Source organism: Lethenteron reissneri, chromosome 7, assembly GCF_015708825.2.
Source record: "Lethenteron reissneri isolate LAM-NWPU_2019-01 chromosome 7, ASM1570882v1, whole genome shotgun sequence".
Taxonomy (NCBI): domain Eukaryota; kingdom Metazoa; phylum Chordata; class Hyperoartia; order Petromyzontiformes; family Petromyzontidae; genus Lethenteron; species Lethenteron reissneri.
In genome coordinates this window covers 6,726,703-6,748,678 of record NC_083785.1, presented here as the reverse complement: position 1 = coordinate 6,748,678, position 21,976 = coordinate 6,726,703, and the positions used below count along the sequence as shown (strand labels likewise).

Sequence of the window (21,976 nt, the reverse complement as noted above, 5' to 3'; positions counted from 1 at the left end):
TCTCGAGTGGCCACCCCAGAGCCAGGGGCGACTGCCCCCCCCTCGACCCACGTCATCCGTCCCCAAACCTCCCCACCCCCCCTCCCCGCGCTCAGTCGTCCAATCCGCTCTGCTGTCCAGGATGCGTGCAGGTGCGCGCGGGGTCGCCGTCTCCGCTGCTACCGGCGGCTCGTCGCTTCCTCCTTCGCCGTGGGGATGGAGTCAACGCGGCCCGCTGAGACACGCGAAGCGACCTCGCCTCTTGGTGGTTGTGTTTGTTGTGTTTTTTAAAAAGCGAGGTTCGACCCCGGGGTGACATCGAATTACAATCGCGAGTCATTTGAAGCCAAGGTAGGCATGGTATGGACGGAGGGGAAGAGCGAATCTTGGCATGAGATTGATCAATCGTCTCCCCGCCCCGCTCGACCAGCCTGATGATGACTACACCTCGCAGCGCCGCGCGCACCCTACCCGCCTGCTGTGTTGTCTGCCAGGTCCGTACGGGCACCCCCCTCCCCTCGCAACCCCCGCCCCCTCCCCCCCACCCCCCGCCTTCCAACTTCCCTCTCTCCCCTCCCCCCCACCGCACGTCTTTGTGCAGCAGTGGTCCCAGTTGCATCCCCCAAACCGCCCCCACCCACTCCTCCAGCCCCTCCCCTCTCCTCCACCCTCCCCTCTCTTTAACACGTGGGAGGCTTTCGCGACCAATATCATCCATAGTCGAGGTTTGTTTGGCTTAGATCGCGTAAATATATAAATGTGTCGTTAAAACCTTCCACCACCCGACACTGCTAACCAGTAAGGGTTGTCACGTAAACAGAACGTGCTCTCTCCTCTCTCTCCCCATTCATGCTCTGTAAGGCTCTACCTGCCCCCCCCCTTTCGGTAATGATGCCCCCCCCCCCCCTCTCTGTCTCCTCGTGCCCATGTGGAATCGCTCGCTCGACCTGTGGGGAGCGGTGGTGCAGCGCTTAGCGCGCTGCGCCACGAAGCTGGTGACCAGCGTGCTATTCCCGCTCACGGCCACCAACAACGGAGACGATTATATCTGGCCCCCGACCCTACGTCGACTCATTCTCAGATGAGTACCTGGAGCGGTGCGTGAGCATCGCCACTTGGGGGACAAGGGCGGTCGTGCGGGCGTAGGTGCTGACCAACCACCCCCTCGTGTGCCGTGTCGGCCTTGAATGTATTATGCCGTACGAGGTTAACCGTGCTAATCAGAGGTGCATGGAAGGACTGGTAACAGCACTTGTCCCTACAGTCTGTTAAGGCTATACGGGGGATCTTTGTCTTTGCCCCCCCACCACCACCCACATTCCGGCCCTTGCTCCGTGATGACCACCACACCCCCCCCAGCCCCCCACCCCAGCCCCTCCCCTGCTTTATGGAGCCCTCTCCACTCTGGCTGATGTTTTAGGGCCCCCTAATCACGTGCTCAGCCAAGCGACGCTTCCTGGCTCCCTTTTGTTTACTCGGAGCGCGGGGAGGAGCTCGTGTCTAGCGGGTCATAAAACAACAACAACAACAAACAAATACACAAGTAAACAATAATAAGTATGCCTTTCCACGTTCTTCTCAGTGCGGCTGATGTTGATGTATAGAGCAACAGCTGTCATTCGACATTCAGATGGCCGAGTCCCAGATGGCGGAGTGGTGAATCGTCGCGACTGTGATTGTCTAAATCTCTGTGTGAGTCTATAAACTATGACAACAATTTTTTTTATTTTACCAGGTAAGATACCCACTGAGCTACAGAGTTCGTTTTTCAGAAGCGACCTCGTTATCACAAATTATAGCTCAACGAAGTGGCTTTTCATCATCACGTGGAAATGTCCAGCAGCCAAATACTGTGAACGCGATGACGTTGATTCTAAATGTGGAGGGGGAAAAAACCGCAGGACCCGGAGAAAAATCCACGCGACCACGGGGAGAGAGAGAGACACGCAGACTCCAAATATACAGCAGGTGTCAGGGTCAAGATCGAATCCACGTCCTCCTGTATACCCAACGAGATAGTTGATAGCTCCTAGCCACCGTGGCGCCGAGTCTAAGGGTTTACCCCCCCCCTCACCGCGTGCACCGGGTTCCTCCAACATATTTGAACGCTGTATTAATTGGCTGGAAATGATCATAACATATGTAGAGGATAGCAGAACACGGACAATTGTTGGTGGTGCCAGTTCCTCACAGCCTGGCTGCAGCTGCTGCCGCTGCCTTTCCTCGACGATTGTGAGAGACGCTCTCCGTGAACGACGCCGACAATGCTGGCTATAAAACTCAACACTTTAAAGTAATTATTACCATTAAACGTACCAAGCGTCTCGAGGCAGTGTTGTTATTGATGAAAGTGGAGTGCCTATTGTTGTTTGTTCACCGCTGCCAACGCAGCAGCATCGCCAAACTATTTGTGTGATCAAGTAAGCGGCACTTATTCGGATAAGATATCAAAGCGGATCCCCCCGTTTTATGTACAATATTTCGCTGCTCAGTTTAACACGTGGCAGGCTTTCGCGACCAATATTATTCATAATCAACGTTTTTGGGTTTAGATCGCGTTATTTATAAATGTGTCGTAACCCTCCACCACCCGACACGGCCAATCAGTAAAAAAGTGTCACGTTGACAAAGGACAAATAGTTCACTGCTTGAGCCCACCGGTGTGTTGAAGCGTGAAACCACAACATTTACAATTTGAGTTGTACGACGTTTCGCTGGTAATTGCATCCAGCATCATCGGGCAATTCGCCAGAATGGTGAGGCTCTGCTCTGTCTCCCGTTCTTATATAGAGCAGCAGCAGGGTGACGTCATCATTAACTCATCAACTCGTCAGGTGCTGCTCTACATGTTCGTTGAGCTCTCATTTGTGGCCACGTCGCTTCTGAAAAACGAAGCTAGTAAGCTCAGTGGGATTTTAGCTGGTAAGAAATAAAAGAAAAGTTGAGTTTTATTTGGATATTTTTGTTTAAGTGATTTGTTTACCTTATGTATACTTTGCACTCCTACCGTGTGTATTTGTATATTATTTATTGGGTTAGATCGCGTAAAAGTAAATGATGCATATACACGTTGTGGGTTTACCCTCTAACGCACCGGTGTGCTGCCCTCGTAACTAATTGGCGTGTTCTGTTTACGTGGCAAACCTCACTAATTGGCTGCGGTCGGGTGGTGGTGGGTTTAACGACACATTTATATATTTACGCGGCCTAACTCCAAAACAAAACCTCTATTAAAGAGACAACGGGCTTACTGCCACACGACATTGGCCTTCCTCAACGTGACCTTCAATATCCACAAAGTCATCATCCATCATTCACTTCTCTCTCTAAATACCACCAATAGGAAAGTATTCATATTACCGGAACATCATTGTTATATTTACGCAGCTATAAGTTTTTTTAAAATCCTTTATATTAAGTTCACTTGCTTGCTTACGACCGTGCAAATCTTTGGGTCGTTTTTTAACCCACTTCCCATGATCCAATCGAGCTGACATTTTGCACACAGACTCGTTGTGCGCGACAATTTATTTTCGTGAAAATTTTTTCCTAAATTTTACACTTTTTAGGAAAAAATTTATTATATTTAATTACCAATTGCTTAATGGTGGCAGGCATTCATCTGACCCATAGGTGGCAGCCATCTCAAGCCAGAGGACGAGAGGACTCTAGCCGCCACGCATATAAAGGATTTATAGTGAAAAACTTTGTTTTTACGGGTTACTTTTTTTACGGGTGGCATTTAGAACTCACGGTTCGGGTAGTTTCATCAGATTAGTTTACCCAACCTAATTTTTTTAAAATAAATATCGTAAATTTCGATGTAAAGCTTTCGTGACTGCAGGGATTCATATTCTTTGTTCTTTCGGTAAAGTCACGTAGAAGGGAAATACTACAATAATAAAAATAAACAATAAAATTCTCACGACGTTTCGATTGCAACACGAGCAATCATCTTGCTGTGGTTTTCACACATGATGATGATTGCTTGTGTTGCAATCGAAACGTCGTGAGAATTTTATTGTTTTATTTGTATAATTGTATTATTATTTATTTTCTCTTTGACTTTAGCGAAAGAACCAAGAATAAAAATATAGTAAGAATAAAAATATCAACTTCAAGGACAGTGCATACATTATCAGAGTTATGTTTTTTTTTGCATTCCGACTGCAGGTATTGTGGTCTATGCAAACATGACTCCTTGTAAAAAAAAGGTGCCAGTTTTGTTGCCAGATAAAAGGGTAAAAAACCAATTATCAAAATATAGTAAGTTAAATATGAATCCATGCCCGACACAAAAAGGCACTGGCATTGTCATTAATGTCCGGATCAAGCCGCGTGGAGTGACTCATGCAGCCAACTGTGGCTGCAGGGTTTGGTAGTACATATTGTTTACGTCGTCTATTGTGAAAATTCGGTCACAGTTCCTATGACCTGCACTGTTTCATTGCTTTTATGGCTTTATTTTGGTGATTTTCGAAACGTTTTTTGGTTTGGCCATGTTTGTTTGTTGTAGTACAGAGTTAGACTGATGGCCTTAATCTAAGTTGTCTTGTGGTTGTTGTTGTTTGACTTGCATCCCACTGGGATTTTTGCACAGTGTTGGTGTGCGGTGCTTTTTCTGCAATATTTTGCTGTCTTTTCTTGGATTTTCTGTTTGCACATATTCACTTTAAGATGCTTTCTTGTTCATGTTTTTTAGTTTCTTGCGGTTGCACCCGATTCAAGAGCCGAATGGCTCACAGGGCTATACCTAATAAATGAACTTTGAACTTTGTTTGCATCACAGCCACCGCGGGCCACGTGAAGGAGGAGCGTCGCGGAGCCCCTGGTGGTGGCGGGGACCGCGCTACCGAGAACCGCCGCCCGAGACCACCGCCGGTCATCATCCCTTGGACTGTCGACGTTTCACCGACTTCACCTCGCCACCGCGACACGCAAGACACCCGCGGCTTGTGGAAGTTGAGGGATGGCCCCGTGGTCGAGGCTAAGCGCAGAGTGGCAGTCAAACGATCGGCAATGCGCCCCGGGAGGACGGCCCAGTCTCTCATTCACCCCGCAGGCGACGTGGTCGTCACGATTCGATATCTACCGACTCGCTTGTTTCGGCCGTCTATTTGCTGTTGTTTTTCTTCGTTCTGAGCATTAGCCTGCAGCGAATGGAATTAAACAAAGCGGCGTCGTTTCGGGCAATAGTTCTTCTCCATAAGTGCCATCGATGGCTCTTCACATCAGGTAAAGTTGCCTATTATGTATTTGTCTAACTTTTGAAACGCAGTGTTACTTGTTAGGTATTTGTTATTATCCTAAAGGATGATAATCGATAATGATAGGTACTCGCACGTGCAGTACCACGCGCGTAACATCAGAGGAAGAATCGATTAATCAATGAACCGGCATAACCGCCGCATATAGGAAGAATATATGGAAAATAAAATCTATACGTACATATACGTACATAGTACATATACGTACATAGTTACATACAAATATAAAACTATCAAAATTACTCTGATGCCCGTTTACCCCAGGAACGCCCTCGCTGAGTCTCAAGTCTGGTTTTCAGGAGGGTCCTGCCGAGTTTTTGCAGTAGAAGGCGATGTTGCTGCTGCTGGTGTGTGACCCCAATTAAGTAATGTGCGGTGTCATTTTTTTTAAAGAATTTGGATGATTGACCAATACCATTTACACATTGTACGTTAAAAAAAGAAAACATAAAATACCATTGCAGATGTTGTTAAGCGGACTAATGTTTGTGATATACCTGAAATAAATATGAATTATATATGCAAAACAGCTCCCATCCAGACAACCATTGGCAACAACGGCCTTCCCTTGCAGCGTCACGTGACCATCGCCCAGGTGACGTTGCCGTGTCACACAGGCGAGACAAGTCACGTGGCACATAGGTGAGAGACCACGTGACACATCGGTGAGACAGGTCGCGTGGCACACGTGTGAACACGTCACGCACAGGTGTGACGACATGCCAGGTGAGATCACGTGGCACACAGGTGAGAGACCACGTGGCACACAGGTGAGAGATCACGTGGCACACAGGTGAGAGACCACGTGGCACACAAGTAAGAGATCACGTGGCACACAGGTGAGAGATCACGTGGCACACAGGTGAGAGACCACGTGGCACACAGGTAAGAGATCACGTGGCACACAGGTGAGAGACCACGTGGTACACAGGGAAGAGACCACGTGGCACACAGGTGAGAGACCACGTGGCACAGAACGTCAAGGTAGTTGAATGTTGGGCTTGACTGCTTGACCCCCGTTTCACGGGGACCCGATTCCCTGGGACCTCGATTTGACCCCGGAAGTTGACCCCGCTCGCCGCGCCGCAACCTTCTTCTCCTTGACGCGCCGGTTCTGGAACCAGATGGTGACCTGTCGGAATATCATCGATTAAAATGTGAGCGTTCATTCGAATCGCATTATCATGATCACCACACGTCAATCAAGGTGTCATCGTGGTCAAATCCGTTGATGCTACCACTTCTCGCCTACACTGTCGACCCTTGGCCAGATGGCCCCACACCCAGCGTCCTCGCTCTTTCCCCGTGGTGGCCAGACTCGTGGAGACCACTCCAATGCCTGCCTCTGTAAACCGGCCTCTCTCCCATCCAGCATAACACGTTCCATCCATCACAACCTCCTCCACCTCCCAATTGCATCTGCAACGATACCCTCAAAAAAAGCAAACACTGTCGCAGCTAACTTCAACATAACGCTATCTGCCGCGGGAATAATCTGCGGACCCTGAAGCACCAACGGGGACACTCGCCAGAGGTCGCAACCGGGTACCCGATACCCGTACCCTACCCGATACCCGGCTACCCGTACCCGACCGGGTACGGGTACCCGTTTGCGACCCTGGTGCGGCCGGGTACGGGTACGGGTAGACAGTGAGTCACTGGTGAGTCACCGTTTGTCACTCATTTCCCAACGTCTTGTCTCTTCTCACAATTCAAGTTCCTAGAATCAACCCACCGGCGCCTGCAACATGGCTTCATCCCAGAGGTCGCAATCAGGTGCCCTATACCCGTACCCTACCCATACCCGGCCGGTGGATGATGAAGTTTCTTTTGCGGTTGTTTCTGATTGAACCAATAAAATGTGTCATTACCTGAAGACCACTCTTATGACGTCACGCGCTCGACTGTTCTCGGCGTCACGTTTTGTGAGCACGGAAACGCGTTGAGTTACCGCACAACGAGATGCGGTCCAAAAATATCCCTTAAAAAGTCGATGTTATAAAATCATTAACTCGTCCCTACTCTCGACCATGTAAATATTTTTGGTAATATGGAAACGGAGTTTAGCTACTCCGTGGCCCCTACAGACTATATGAACTATAACACTGGTCAACACACTTTTTCTGGCATAAGGTATTCCAACGGTTTTAAGGTAATTTTGGGGTGCTGATTCCAAATCTGGCATCAGTTTTTGTCTATCACATCAGGTTTTTGAGATATCAAATATTGCATTTTCAATACAAACTGCAGAAAAAAATATATTAAATAAATGTGGATACCTACATAAAATTATATTATAAACACACTATCCTAAAAATACAGCACCATTTTAACAATAAAGCAGTCACTGACTCGCAACAACTTGCAATCATATGAGTTAATTTCGGGTAAAATCAATGAAAAGGGGGTATGCCGATAGCATACAAATAAGATGTGATAGAGCAAATCTGAGATCACACTTGGAATCAGCACCCTGAAATTAGTCTAGAACAGCTGCAAAAGTCCAGGCCAGAAAAAAATGCTTTTTTTGTTGACCAGTGATAATAAGGACTCGGATAAGAAAACTCAACACTTTTTCACCTGAGGACGGCTGCTTGCGTTGTGGCCGAAACGTCGTGAGAATTGTTTTATTATGTTTTATTTTTATTATTTTATTACTTCCCTTCTACGTGACTTTACCGAAAGAACCAAGAAGACTCAACACATTCATCAAAATAAAAAAAAACAGCTGCAAAAGTCCAGGCCAGAAATGTCGTTGTTGTTTTCTTGGTTCTTTCGATTAAGTCACGTAGAAGGGAAGTGATAAAATAATAAAAATAAAATATAATAAAATGTATTATTTTATTTCTTCCCTTCTACGTGACTTTACCGAAAGAACCAAGAAGATGAATCCCTGCAGTCACGAAAGCTTTCAATCGAAATTTGTTGTTGTTGTTGTTGACCAGTGTTAAACCATCGCCACGACCGGCTGTCGTCAGTCGCCCCTACAGATCGTGGAGCCACTCCGCACCTGCCTCTCCTCGAGCTGGGTGCTGGCCGCCACTCCGCGCCGCCTCTCACGGCTCACGAAGCGGCTCGCCCCGAACTCCGCCTCGAGCTCCCGCAGCTGCGCCTTGCTGTAGGGGACCCGCCTCTTGCGGGCACGCCGCGGCACGGGGTCCGCGGGGTACGGGAGACCCCCTTCCTGCTGGACCCCCGCGAACAGAGGGAACCCTTCGTCCCCTGCGAGGAAGGAGCGGGGGGAGGGTCGTTAGGAGGGGAACTACAAACTTGTTAAATTTCGATTTAAAGCTTTCGTGACTGCAGAGATTCATCTTCTTGGTTCTTTCGGTAAAGTCACGTAGAATGGAAATAATAAAATAATAAAAATATAACATAATAAAATGTATTCTCGACAGACCTGTTCTCCACCTGAGGACGGCTGCTTGCGTTGTGGCCGAAACGTTGTGAGAATTATTTAATGTTTTATTTTTATTATTTTATTATTTCCATTCTACGTGACTTTACCGAAAAAAACAAGAAAATACAAACTTGTTTTTATTTCACCAGGTAAGGCCCACTGAGCGATATAGCTGTTTATTTTTTTTATATATAAGCTATCTGGCTGCCACAAATGACACAGCTCAACGAAGTGGCTTATCATGTGGACATTTACAGCAGCCAAACAGCCTGAACGCGTGGTGACGCGGATTCTAAATGTGGAGGGGAAAACCCGGAGGACCCGGAGAAAAATCCACGCGACCACGGGGAGAGAGACACGCAAACTCCAAATATACAGCAGCAGGCGTCAGGGTCGGGATCGAACCCACGACCTCCTGCATACCAGGCGAGAAAGTTAACATCTCCTAGCCACCGTGGCAGATGGCTCGTCTACAGTCTATGTAATAGGACTGAATAATAAGGCAATTGTCCGAAACGTCGTCTCATGCTGGCGGAAAGTCCTCCACGAGGCAGTTCGAGAGCTACTCTCGATGGCAATTTGGCCTACTCTTCCACGATGTCCAGACGTCTTGACGGGGGTGGGAGTACATAGACTTTACCCCACCAGATGCTCCCTGCCGATCGAGTCAGTGTGGAGGACCCATTTATACTGCTGAGTGGACAGAGACGGGGTGTGGGTTAACAAGTGCCCATTGTTTCCACTGCCGCGCTGGGAGATCAAACCGGCCACCTCTGGATTTGCACAATTCCACCGCTAGATGAGAGTCGTGTTGTTCGCAGTGGTTATGTTGACCATGCTCCACCACGTCTGGGGTGAGTGAAGATGAGAGGGGGTCGTGGAATTCAGGACCGGTTCCGAGACCAACTCTCCTCCACTCACGTTCCACCTGTGGCCGGGAATCGAACTCAGGTCTGCGGGGAACATAGCGCAGTGCGCTAACCACTGCGCCACCGCTCCACCCGACGGGGTTGGATCCTCCACACTACAAACGCGCTGGTCCGTGCGTGCTGGCGAAGGGGGGCACAGGAGTGCAGTACAACAATGGAGTTGGTTTTCACTGCCCTCTGCTGATCATCACCATGCACGACTCCACGTGGGTTCAAGAGGGGGGGGGGGTCATAATGGGCGTGTCCAAGACGCGAAGCCGCCGGGGTTGAAACCTGGGTTCAAATCCCTCAGCTGGGTCCCTCTGGGGAGGTTCACAATGGCAGTGTCAGGTTCACAATGAACGTGTTTCAAGGTCGTTAACGACCGTGTCAGAGACGCAGATCCGAAACGGCTGAGAACCTAAGTCCAAGCCCTAGTTCTGGCTTCCTGTCTTTCTCAGGAGTCGTGTTCATAATGGCCATGTCAGAGATACTGAGCCGGCATGGCTGAGGACCTGGGTTCGAAACGTCGTGATCTATTATTTTTTCTACCTCCGTGACTTTACCGAAAGAACCAAAGAGTTTGATTGGATAGAGTTATCAAGCGTAGCGAGTTGGTCTGAGCGCAGTCACACATGACTTGCATTAGAGACCCACCGACTTACGTAGAAACCCAGACTTAGATAGAGATCCATAGACTTAAACAAACCGAGTTGACATGAAACCGAATTCTCGAGTGGAGCGAGTTGATGGTCTCAGTAAATTTGGGTAAAAGTTTCTGGTTATTCCAGCTCTGATGGGGAAACATTAGGGGTTGATTGACAAGCAATGAGCACTCTTCTGCGAAGAACATTTAAGGGAGTGTCCCAACAATGGCCGATAAAGAGGTCCATTGAGATGGAACTTCAAAGGCAGTTCTGTGATCTCATCTTCCGCGGCCCTTTTATGGCCATGGGAGTTCCAAATGGACGCCGATACCGCATTCGGAATACAATTTGGATTTTAAACACCAAGACGAATCTTACAACTGATATCATTCCTCGGGAGATTACTATTTGGGATTAATATTATTATTATTAGAAACTTAAATCCCGTTATCGTATTCTCAATTATTATTAAAACCCATTGTTTTCACCATGTGTGTTTAAGGCATCTTATAATCCGGTAGCTGTATATGCGTGGGTGGGCGTGATCAAATTTGCATAACTTTATTGACACGGGGCACAAGTTTGAGGTGCGTCTTATAAGCTGGAGGATACGATATCATTATTCCATTTGTTGTACGGTGTTTCTATGTTCACAGTTGGGCCTCTCAAACCGAGTCCAAGCGGGCATCTATTTGCCCTTCTCTGCGCACTCCAATTAGCACGGATGGCTACGTACGGCGCGAAAGAGGTTCAACACACACACATGTATATATGACTCTTGAACTTTAAAAAAAGGTGTCATCATCATTTTCCACTCCACTCGGTCACTTTATTCGTCTAATTAGTATATTCGGCCCTGCCGTGGGAACGTGGAATGCCCACAACTGACTTAGAGATGCCAACGGAGTTGAGCGCCATTCCACGCTCGTTTGCGCAGTGGCATTCCACCTTCCCATGGCAGGGCCCAGTCTACTTAGAAACACGCGTTTAGAGTATTTGGCTGCTAGACATTTCCACGCGATAAGCCACTTTGTTGAGCTATCATCTGTGATAGCCAGATCGCTTCTGAAAAAGAGCTCTCCATAGCTCAGTGGGCCTTGGCTGGTAAAATTCAAAGTTTAGTTTTAGTTCATGAATTTGGCATATCAGGGGACCGAGTGGAGTGGACAATGATGATTAAAGTAAAACAAAAATTCATAAAGCCGAAACCTTTACGTGACAATGGGCTGTGTCGGGTGGAGGAGGGGTGCACGACACACATTTCTACCTAAACGGCGATCCGACCCTCGATAGTAAATTACGAATCGCGTTGTCAGCGTTTGTCGCTTTTCGCTTTGACACGGGTCAGAAGGCGCGCGAGCACTGGACGAGAGAGGCCCGATCGAGAGCTGAACGAGTGCGCAAAGAAACACGCACAGAGAGAGGGAGAGAGATGCACGTGGTGGGGATTACAACACGGGAGACAGCAAGAGGGAGAATGAGAATATTATTGAATAAAAATATGAATAGTAACCACACCGTAACGGTGACGCAGATCCAAGGATGTGTAACTATCAATATAAGGATCTACATTAAAAAAAGGATCAGATGCAGCAAACCATAATATAAGCAGAACAGATTGTTTTTCCTGAATATATTTCGTAAAGATACTGTATTTGATTAACTGTTACAAGTTGACGTGTGTGTGTTATTCACAGTATCTGTATCTCTGTGTGTATACATATATGTGTGTGTGTGTAGTGGTTAGCGCGCTGCGATACAAACCCGGCAACCCGAGTTCGATTCCCACTCACGACCACCAACAGTGACGATTATCTTAACTGGTCCTGGGCCTCCCCTAGGTCGACTCAGCCTTAATTGAGTACCTTGTGTGGTATGTAATCATTACCACTAGGGAGTTATGTTTATTTTTCTTATTTTATTACTTCCCTTCCACGTGACTTTACCGAAATAACCAAGAAGACTATGCTGGACCATCAAGCAAACAGTCCGCTCGCATCTAAAGTGTTTTAACATTTTATTTTACGCGTAGGATTTCACTACCAATATTACGATTCGCAATTGGTTTGTTTCTTACGTGTGTAGAACTTATTTTGCATCGTACGTAGCCAACCGTGCAAAATCGGCGGTACGGGGCTAATCGGAGGTCGTGTAAAATAAAGGCGCATCGTTAAAAATCCTCCTCGACCCGACGCAGCCAATTCGTAAAAGATTGGCCACGCGAATAAAACCGTGGCCAATTCAAATATCGGTTTCAGCACAATCGATGGCGCTCTTGGATGCATCTCGCAACATTTAAATGGGTAACGACGTTTCGCTGGAGATTACAGCCAGCATCGTCAGGTTGCGAACAGGAGCTCAGATCGCGAGTGAGATTTTATTAATTAGCTGTGTCGGGCTGGAGGAGGGTTTATAACACGACATTTTATTTTTTACTACCTGCAACCTAACCCAAAATAAAACCAATTACGAATAATTACGCTTTTTTTAGTTTACGTTTGTAATTTGTTTTAGTTTACTGCGCTTTTAATAATGATTGTAATTTTTTGTGGAAATTATATATTTGGGAGTGGACTGGTAAACGCACTTCGTAAACACTCCTCATATATACGATACATTCATAGGTTTAACACGTAGACTTTCGCGAAAAATGTACGATATATACACACACACGCAATACTGTACTGCAGTATAACAATTGTACAGTACAGAACTTTACTTAAAGTATTGGATGTTTTATCTACTGTAAAGCGATAACTGTGTAGTGATGTGACAGAAGTTCGCGGTTCTAATTCCAACGGCCGCCCTGATTCATACTGCGGTGGTAAGAACTGTAACATTAAACTAGAAACTATTTTCTATTTTACCAGGTAAGAAAGACCCACTTAGCGCCAGATCTATTCTTCAGAAGCGACCTTGCTATCACAAATGACAGCTCAATGAAGTGGCTTGCCGTGTCGAAATTTATAGCAGCCAAATACTCTAAGCGACCACGTGGAGAGAGACACGCAAACTCCACTTACACAGGCGTCAGGACCTGGATCTAACCAACGACCTCCTGGTAGGATGGGGATGGTTTCGTTTTATGTGTATGAATCTTGACTTAAAGCTTTCGTGACTGCAGGAATTCATATTACTTGGGTCTTTCGACAAAGTCAAGTAGATAAGTTCAAAGATAATAACAAAAAACTACGACGTTTCGACCGCAACACAAGCGGTCGTCATCAGGATGGGGGGGGGGGAAACGTCGTAGTTTGTTATTTTCTTTGAACCTATCTACGTGACTTCATGTGGATGTCTTTGGTTGATGTTTACCTTTCTTGTAATTTGTTTATTGCTGTAAACGTTCTTACCCGCCGCCACTGCACATCTGTGAAACGGAGCTTGACAGCTCATGGATTACTCCACTATAAATATTCAGATTTTTTTTTACCGGGCGAGGGAGTTAACATCTCGCCACCGATACAATATCGACACGGTAGTGCAGTATTATCCATGCAGCGGCACGTGTTTAAGCCGGCACGCGCTGTGTGCACGGAGCTTATGCCGCGGTGGCCGGGACACGAGGTGAGCGGTAGAGCGAGCGGCTCACAATCATCGCAAGGTTGCGAGTTCAAATACGCCACCCCGCCAAGGTCGATAAAATACGTGAATGCATTGTGGGCGAGAAATCAGCAGCGGTCGTCAAACCGAGATACTCGCTCCCCGCCATAGGAATGTGGAATTTCCACGACTGGCCGTGCATGGAGTTGTGAACAGAAACGGAGCACACATTGTGGGTTGCCGATGGGCGCACGTACAGGTTGTGTGTGTGTGTGTACCTGCGGTGAAGGCGGCCTTCCACAGGTGAGACGGCTGAGCGCGCTCCCTGTACCCACCACACACCTGGGCCGACCAGGTACCCGGCGCGTACACAGCCCAGGGCGGTAGCTGTCGGGCAGGAGTGGTGCCGATCTGCGGATGCTGCGGCTGCTGATGAGGATGTTGTTGTTGTTGTTCGGACACAACATCCACATCAAACCCCATGTATCCGCGTGGTTGAACCGCCTGGACATCCGCACATCTGCTCAGTGCTCCGTCCTGCTGTTGATGCTGTTGATGCTGATGATGCTGATGATGCTGATGACTGTGATGAGCGATATGGCAGCTGCACATGTGACCCGCAATGCAGCGCCTTCCTGGCGAACTCGGGGTAGGGGCCTCGGCGAACGGGGACGTCCAGGGGTTGCGACTGGGGTCAGGAAATCCCTGATCGTGCTCGCCGAGCCTCCGCGACTCGTCCCAGAGGACGCCACCAACACCACAGCCGCCACCGCCAGAGCCGTGCAGGAACATCGTCTCCAGCGGACGGAGGAGCAACTCCCCCCGTGTAGATCCGTGTGCTAATGCGTGTGTACAACTTATATACACGCGTGCAAACCGTGGACAGCGTTTACGCAGAACCTGGGAGGGGGGGCGGCGTGTGGACACAGCAGCCCCCAGTATACACCGAGGTACACGTGGGTACACCTGTGCCCGCGTACACCTGGATCCCACAGGTATAAGTGCGGGGGGGGATGGAGGGTGGCAAGTGACCAACGTGAACCCTGGGCGACCCGATGTACACACGTGGACACAGAAGCCACACGGACACGCGCGTGTACACCTGTGCGCGCGCCTCGTGCCGGTGGTCACGTGGTGCCGGGCGCGCGTGCGTGCGAGCGCGTGCGTGCCTATCGCAGCGCCGCTTCATATCGACAAGAGCCGCCGACGCACCGCGTCCCCATTGGCTCCGCGCCGCCACGTGACGATGCGGGAGGGAAGCGGGGGGGGGTTGTGGGGGATACCCCCCCCCTTCTCAAACTCAGCCCCCACCCCCTCCGCCCACTTCGATGATGAAATTCGTGGATTTGGGGAAGCCGCGGAGTTCGAGTTTAAGGGGTTGGATCTCGGACCGTGGTTCATCTTTTACAGAGAAATCTCGCAGCACTCACATCTCCTTGGACGCGTCTGTCAGTTCCTCCAGTAAGCAAACCTTTAATTGCTGCACACACTACAGGATGTAATTCATAATTAAAGTTATTGGGTTAGATCGCGTAAGTATAAATGTGTCGCTTCGCCGATAATTACATCCAGCATCATCGGGCGACCGGCGAAACGTCGCAGTCAAATTGTAAATGTTGTGGATTTACTCTCCAACACACCGGTGGGCTGGGGTCGTAACTAATTAGCGTTTGTTTACGTGAAAAATCCCTTACTAATTGGCTGTGTCGGGTGGTGGAGGGTTACGACACATCTACACTTACGCGATCTAACCCAAGCACCTTTATTGTGAATAATATTGGTCGAGAAAGTCTACGTATGTAATATTTCGCCGTGTTATACAACGTAATAACAACAACACGGATATTTAATTGTCTGGTAGATTTGCACAAGTGGCCGTGGTGGTGTAACGAGGCAAGCACTCACCACCCAGATTCTCACTTCTCCCCCTCGCCTCTCGTCTCGCTCAGCGGTTCACACACAAATACGCAGAGAAGCGGGCGCCCCACACGATGGCTACTCGATCCCCAGACCTCCTCTGAGACGCACTGGCCAGGGGTGGAAGAGTAGGCCAAACGCCCCATGGATGGGGTGTTCTCTCGAGCTCTGTCTTGCCGAGGCGCCTATCGGCTGACAGTGGCGCGAGCGAGCAATTGCAGGGCTGCGCCTTTAATCGGAATTGACTTCCAGGGTGGTCTACACAAGTTTGCGAGTCCGTGAGTCTGATTCAAAATATTAAATAATGTAAAATGATTAGTGGAACATAAATACAGCCACACACAAATGTACAGCGACATAATATATATGGAGACGTACAGACACGCACAATTACGCTTAGATGTATGATGTGCCTACGTGTACACACAAATGTGTTTGTGTACACAAATGTGTGTGTAACACACGCACTGTGTGTGTACACGAAGACACATGAAGGCAACTATACCACAACTACCGCTCCGCAGACACACACACCTGTACCTACGCGTACACAGACACTTGTGTACCTGTTAACTCACACGCGCGTGTCTATTTGTACACACGCGCGTGTACGCGTTGCTATGTTTACAGACGCGTGTCTATATGTACACACACACACGGTCTATGTTTACACACAACGTATGTGCACACGTACACGTGTTTGCACACACTTTACATCTGTGTGTACACAACAACCGCCATTCGCCACGACGCTTGTGCCAGGCCAAGTGCACCTTGAGGCCACGTGAAGTGTCGAACGCCCGCTGGCAGGAAGTCACGGGGCAGACCCAGCAGGTGCCACGGGTCGACTGACTGAGATGACCGAGATGACTGGCTGATGCACCACCTGTGCCCCCTACTGTGCCAACTTGCTGTGCTTTAGCCACCCAGCGCCCCGCTCGTTGTTGTGAGCGTCGTTCCACCGCCCTCCGTTGTTGTTGGAGGGCGACTGCCTCCCACTGCCCAGTAGCGTCCTTCACGAGCCTCCTCCACCGAGGCCGATCTTGACACCGCTGGTACCAGTCATCGGCAAGTCCACTCAGCTCTACATCCTCCTGTACCACATCACTCCATCTCTTCTCTAGCCCGTGCCGCACCCGTTTAGCCCCCTCGATCCGGCCGAACAAAAGCTGTTTAGGCATGCGGTGGCTGGGCATGCGGGCTACATGACCCAGCCAACGCAGCCTTGCCCGCCGGAGGAGCTCACCGATGGGACTTTGTCCAGATCTTTCAAGGACTTGAGTGTACACAGACACACACGAGCATCCCTTCCTTTAATCAGACCAGACTGCAGCGCGGTGCGTGTGACGGCGTCGACGTGGGGAGCGGTGGCGCAGCGGTTAGCGCACTGCGCTACGAACCCGGCCACCCAAGTTCGATTCCCGCTCAATAACAGTGGCGAATATCTGAACCGGTCCTGGGGCCTCCTCTAGGTCGACTCCGCTTCAACAGAGTTGTATGGAAACCCAGTGCGGTGTATACGCATCGCCATTGGGGAGACAAAGGCAGGCGGGCGCGGTTCTGGGTTACCCACCCGTAACAGCACTTGCCCCAACAGTCTGTTAAAGGCTATACACGGGGGGGGGCACTTTTGTCTTTTGTTCGTGACCGTGACGTCAGCACGTGGCGATGTCTGCTCATGTCTGGCACCGCGGAGTGGGAAATCGTCGCCGTGCGTCGATTCGCAGCCGCTGGAGGCCGCTACTCGGGCACAGAGCCAGACAGGGGGGAGGGGGGGGGGGCGTAAATCAGCGGGCGGCGAGATTCCTCACCTGCCCCAGGTGAGCAGCGCTCAGCCGACAACGCCCCCACCTGCTTGCCGAGCCGCTGCATCGACCCCAACGCGACCTCACCGCGTGTCTCTCTCTTTTTTTTACGATCAGTGGAAACAAGAAGATGCTCGGTGTAGTCGGCACTTTGCTTCGTTCATCATTTCGTAATTTTTTTTTACTTTGCTTTATGTAAACCCCCACCTCTCGCTCACTCTTTCGCTCACTCTCTCGTTCTGCACGCAGCCCTTCTCGCAGTCCGACGGCCTCCGACGGGTAGCTCATATCAGCATGCAGAGCTCCCCGTCATCTGCCACTCTCTCTCTCTCTCGCGAGCTCTCCCCAGCAGGGCTTCATCCAGCAGCGGGTTGATCGTCTTTGAGTGTCACATCGTGCCAGTCGACAGCCCCATTGGCACTGCGGATGCTACACACACCGTGCGCATGTTGAACTTCTTTCGCGCCGTACAACGGCCAACCGTGCTCGTCGGCAGGTGCCCGGTTCACCGAGTGTGACGTTAAAGATCCCGTGACATCGTTGCGTGCCGAAGTCAGGGTACACATTTGCCCAACGCGAAATACTTAATTGGGACTAAGCGAGGCGATCCTCACCCGCCTCCTGGCAGACGAACTCCACAAATGCGACTCGCCCCGGTCCCTCGAGTTCCTACCTGGTTACACAGAATCAACTTGAAACGTGAACAGTTGTAGTTTTCATATTGATATATTACCCCCCCCCCATCCCACTCCCCCGCCCCCGCCATAGGAATGTGGAATTTCCACCGCCGAAGGTAATGACCGCCGCCCCACCCAAACTCGTTTGATCAGAAAGACGATTGACATTTTTATAGCAGAAAGCACTCAAGAGCCGTCTTCCTTCTCCCTTGTAAACCGAGAGGCTATGATCAGCCGCCAATGGGTCACTCATTCATGGCTAGACTCATTCATGGACCCATTAAAGCGTTAATAAAATTGGTATTACATAACCCAATAGCATATTATCATCCTGTGTTCAATCATCAATTCGATGGCTCATTAATTCATTAAAAAAAATGTCAAACAATATGTAATTAATTTGGCCAGTAATGTATCAATTCGGTTATTGGATCATTCACTCGGTCACTAAATGAGCAATAAACAGTCTGGCATTCAATGTATTCATTAATCGATATATTATTAAAACAATAATTTCTAATGCTATGCGTTCATTCGCGTATTCAGTCAATGACTGCCGGCACAACGGGGGGTGGGTGGGGGCTGGTGGGGGCGGGTGGGGGCGGGTGGGGGCTGGTGGGGGCGGGTGGGGGCTGGTGGGGGCTGGTGGGGGCGGGTGGGGCGGGTGGGGGCTGGTGGGGGCGGGTGGGGGCTGGTGGGTGGGGGCTGGTGGGGGCTGGTGGGGGCGAACCCCGTGGGTAGCCCCCTCGAGGGCCATGGGGCCCGGGGTTGAACCTGGGTGGGCCGGGCTGTGAAGGGAGCGAGGAGGCGGCGCCGGCGGGGCCGAGAGACCGGACGCGGAGGTTGCGACGAGGAAGTTCCTCGGCGTGGGCAGTCTCCCTACGGGTGAGTGAGTAGGTGAGTGATTGAGCGAGTAAGTGGGTGAGTGGGCGAGTGAAACGAGTGGTTGTGGCGAGCGGTGGCGCATCGGTTAGCGCGCCGCGCTACGCACCCGGCGACTCGAGTTAAATTTCCGCTCACGGCCACACCATTGATCAATTACACTGGTCACACTTTTTCTGGCATAAGGTATTCCAACGGTTTTAATGTAATTTTGGGGTGCCGATTACAAATCTGGCATCAGTTTGTGTCTATCACATCAGGTTTTTAAGATATCAAATATTGCATTTTCAATAAAAACTGCAGAAGAAAAATATTAAATAAATGTGGATATCTACATACAATGTTATTCTAAACACACTATCCTAAAAATACAGCACAATATTTTAACACTAAAGCAGTCACTGACTCGCAACAACTTGCAATCATAAGTGACACAGTTAATTTCTGGTTAAAGCAATGAAAATGGGGTATGCCGATAGCATAAATATGAGATGTGATAGAGCAAATCTGAGATCAGATTTGGAATCAGCACCCTGAAATTACGCTCTAAAGTCCAGGCCAGAAAAAAAAAAAATGTGTTTTTTTTGTTGACCAGTGTTATCTGACCGGTCCTGGGACCTCCTTTCGGGCGCAACATCGCCACTAGGGGAGACAAAGGCGACCCGGGTGTGGTGCTGGATAGCCGCCACCTCGTGTGCCGTGCTCGCTAGCAGCGGTGAGTGAAATAAAAAAATGTAATCGATTGAATGACAGTGATTGGCTGAGAAGAACGAGTCGGAGAGTATTCAAGTCCGTGAGCAGGCGAGGCACTTGGTGCGTCACAGATTGAGCGATTGAGTCCATGGACACGAGAGAGCGAATCAATGAACGGATGAATAGATTAGCGGCGACATCAAACGCGGGGGGGGGGGGGGCGACTTCTATAGATCCGTGGCGCCGAGCAGCCATCGCCTGGTCACGCGCCGTTAATTGCCTCGTCAATTGCCAGGTGTAATGGTCACGTGTCATTCCCAGGGGTAATTGGGTCGAGGTTGTGGGTGTGCGACTCTCACGGCTCTCACGCCAGAGGTCTGACGCGCGCGGTGGGGCGGGAAGCGAATATTGGAAAGAGTCCACGGACAAAAAATCCTCGGAAACCTCCTCCCCCCATCGCTCCCCTCGCGGCACATGCGAGGCGCGCCTGGCAGTGCGGTCCTTTCGCGGATTTCGTCGACATCGTCTCGCGCCACTGGGAGATGATTCAATGGGGGAACTCCCCAAGCTGCCTCCCCCACTCTTCGTCACCCCCCCCCCCCCCCCCGCTCCCTCCTCGTCATCATCATCTCGAGTCCTCCGCGGCTCCCCCGTGTCCTCTCCGGGCGATGCAGCCGCCCACGGAGGTAGGCGCCACTGCGCGCACGTCTAGAAGTCTGCGCAAGTCGATGGTTCTCTCTGCGGTTTATGAGTCAATGTGTAGCATTAGCGGGTGGCCGGGCGAAGGACATCGGCTCGTTAAACCCGATTTAATTCGGTTTAAACCCGGTTTAACATCGCGGAGCGCCTGAAACCAAGATTCGAAAATGGGTTCTAATCTGCACCGGTCACAAAGCGATGCGCGATGCTTCTGATGATGGTGATGTTCAACGTTAAACGAGGGTTATGAGGATTCGCGATGGTTATGATCATGATGGTAAACGTTAAGTGATTATTTAGGGAGAGGGGCGAGTTGAGGAAGATTACGAAGGAAAGGTGGCGAGGGGGTGAAGGACATGATAGGAGGATGGAAAGAGCGAGAAAGGGAGATATGTAAAGAGATACGAGCGAGGAGCTGTCGGGAGTGAATATAAACAGAGATATAGTATTGTTCTTTCGGTAAAGTCACGTAGAAGAAAAACAATAAAATAATAAAAATATAAAACAATATGTTATTGTTTTCCTTCTACGTGACTTTACTGAAAGAACCAAGGATATGAATCCCTGCAGTCACGAAAGCTTTAAATCAAAGCAGAGACGTTACAAAGATGACACGATGGGGAGGCTGAAGGTGAGAGAGAAGCGAGCAGGCGAGCCGAGACTGGCGCGAGAGACACCGAGGGAGGGATGAGAGTGGGTGGGTGGGAGAGTTGGGCGGGGGGACCGCGGAGTTGATTTACGAGAGACCCGATGTTCCCGTCCACAGATCTGTCCCTTTTGTTTTTGTTTCCAAACGCAATTCCCCCCCCCCACCCGCCCCCCCGCGTCGCTTCTCCTCCAATCGCTTCATCTTTACGAGCCTCATTGTCTCATCGGGCCGGCTCTTCCCACCGCTCCGAGAGCCCTCGCTCTCCTCTCGCCTCCCCGTTTCCTTTTTTTTTAAACAAATATCGAGGGCGGCGAGCGGTGGCGCAGTGGTGGGCGCACTCCTCTGCACTGGGAACTCTCCACTGGGAACTCTGCGACCGGGAGGTTCGATTTCCGGAGAGCGAGCGAGGTGGCCGCGGCTTAGAAACGCCGTCATCCAGAAGTGGATTTGCCACGAACGATGGGTGTTTCGGTGATAGCATCGTTCAGGCACAGGAACACGACACATCCTAGACACTGGTCATGCAGTTTGGATATAAACATTAATTTCAAGCTTCCCCAAACAAGTACGCAATTTGCTAATTATAGCAGGCGTAATATTAATTTGCTGGCCTGTTTATCCACTGCTAGATGACGGCCTTCCCGTATCGGTCACGGAGGTCGTTTTAACATACTTCATCAATGCGGGTTGGGGTGTGAGATCGATACCGGCTCCGACATCACGCGCGTCACTCGTTGTCGGGGATCGAACTCGGCTAGCTGGACTCGGAGCGCAGAACGCGAATCGCTGTGCGAACTATTCACACCCTCCGCCAATAGGGATACATAAAGTCAAAAACACGGGCATTTAAATGTGTATAAAAGTCGGCGACGTTTCGGACAATGACCCTTCACAGAAAACGATTCACGTT

At 49.8% G+C, this 21,976-nt stretch overlaps 1 pseudogene; it reads right to left on the bottom strand.

Annotated features, from left to right (window-relative positions):
• Positions 1-5,451: 5,451 nt before the first annotated feature.
• On the bottom strand, positions 5,452-14,933 carry LOC133357010 (uncharacterized; annotated as a pseudogene).
• Positions 14,934-21,976: the final 7,043 nt, after the last annotated feature.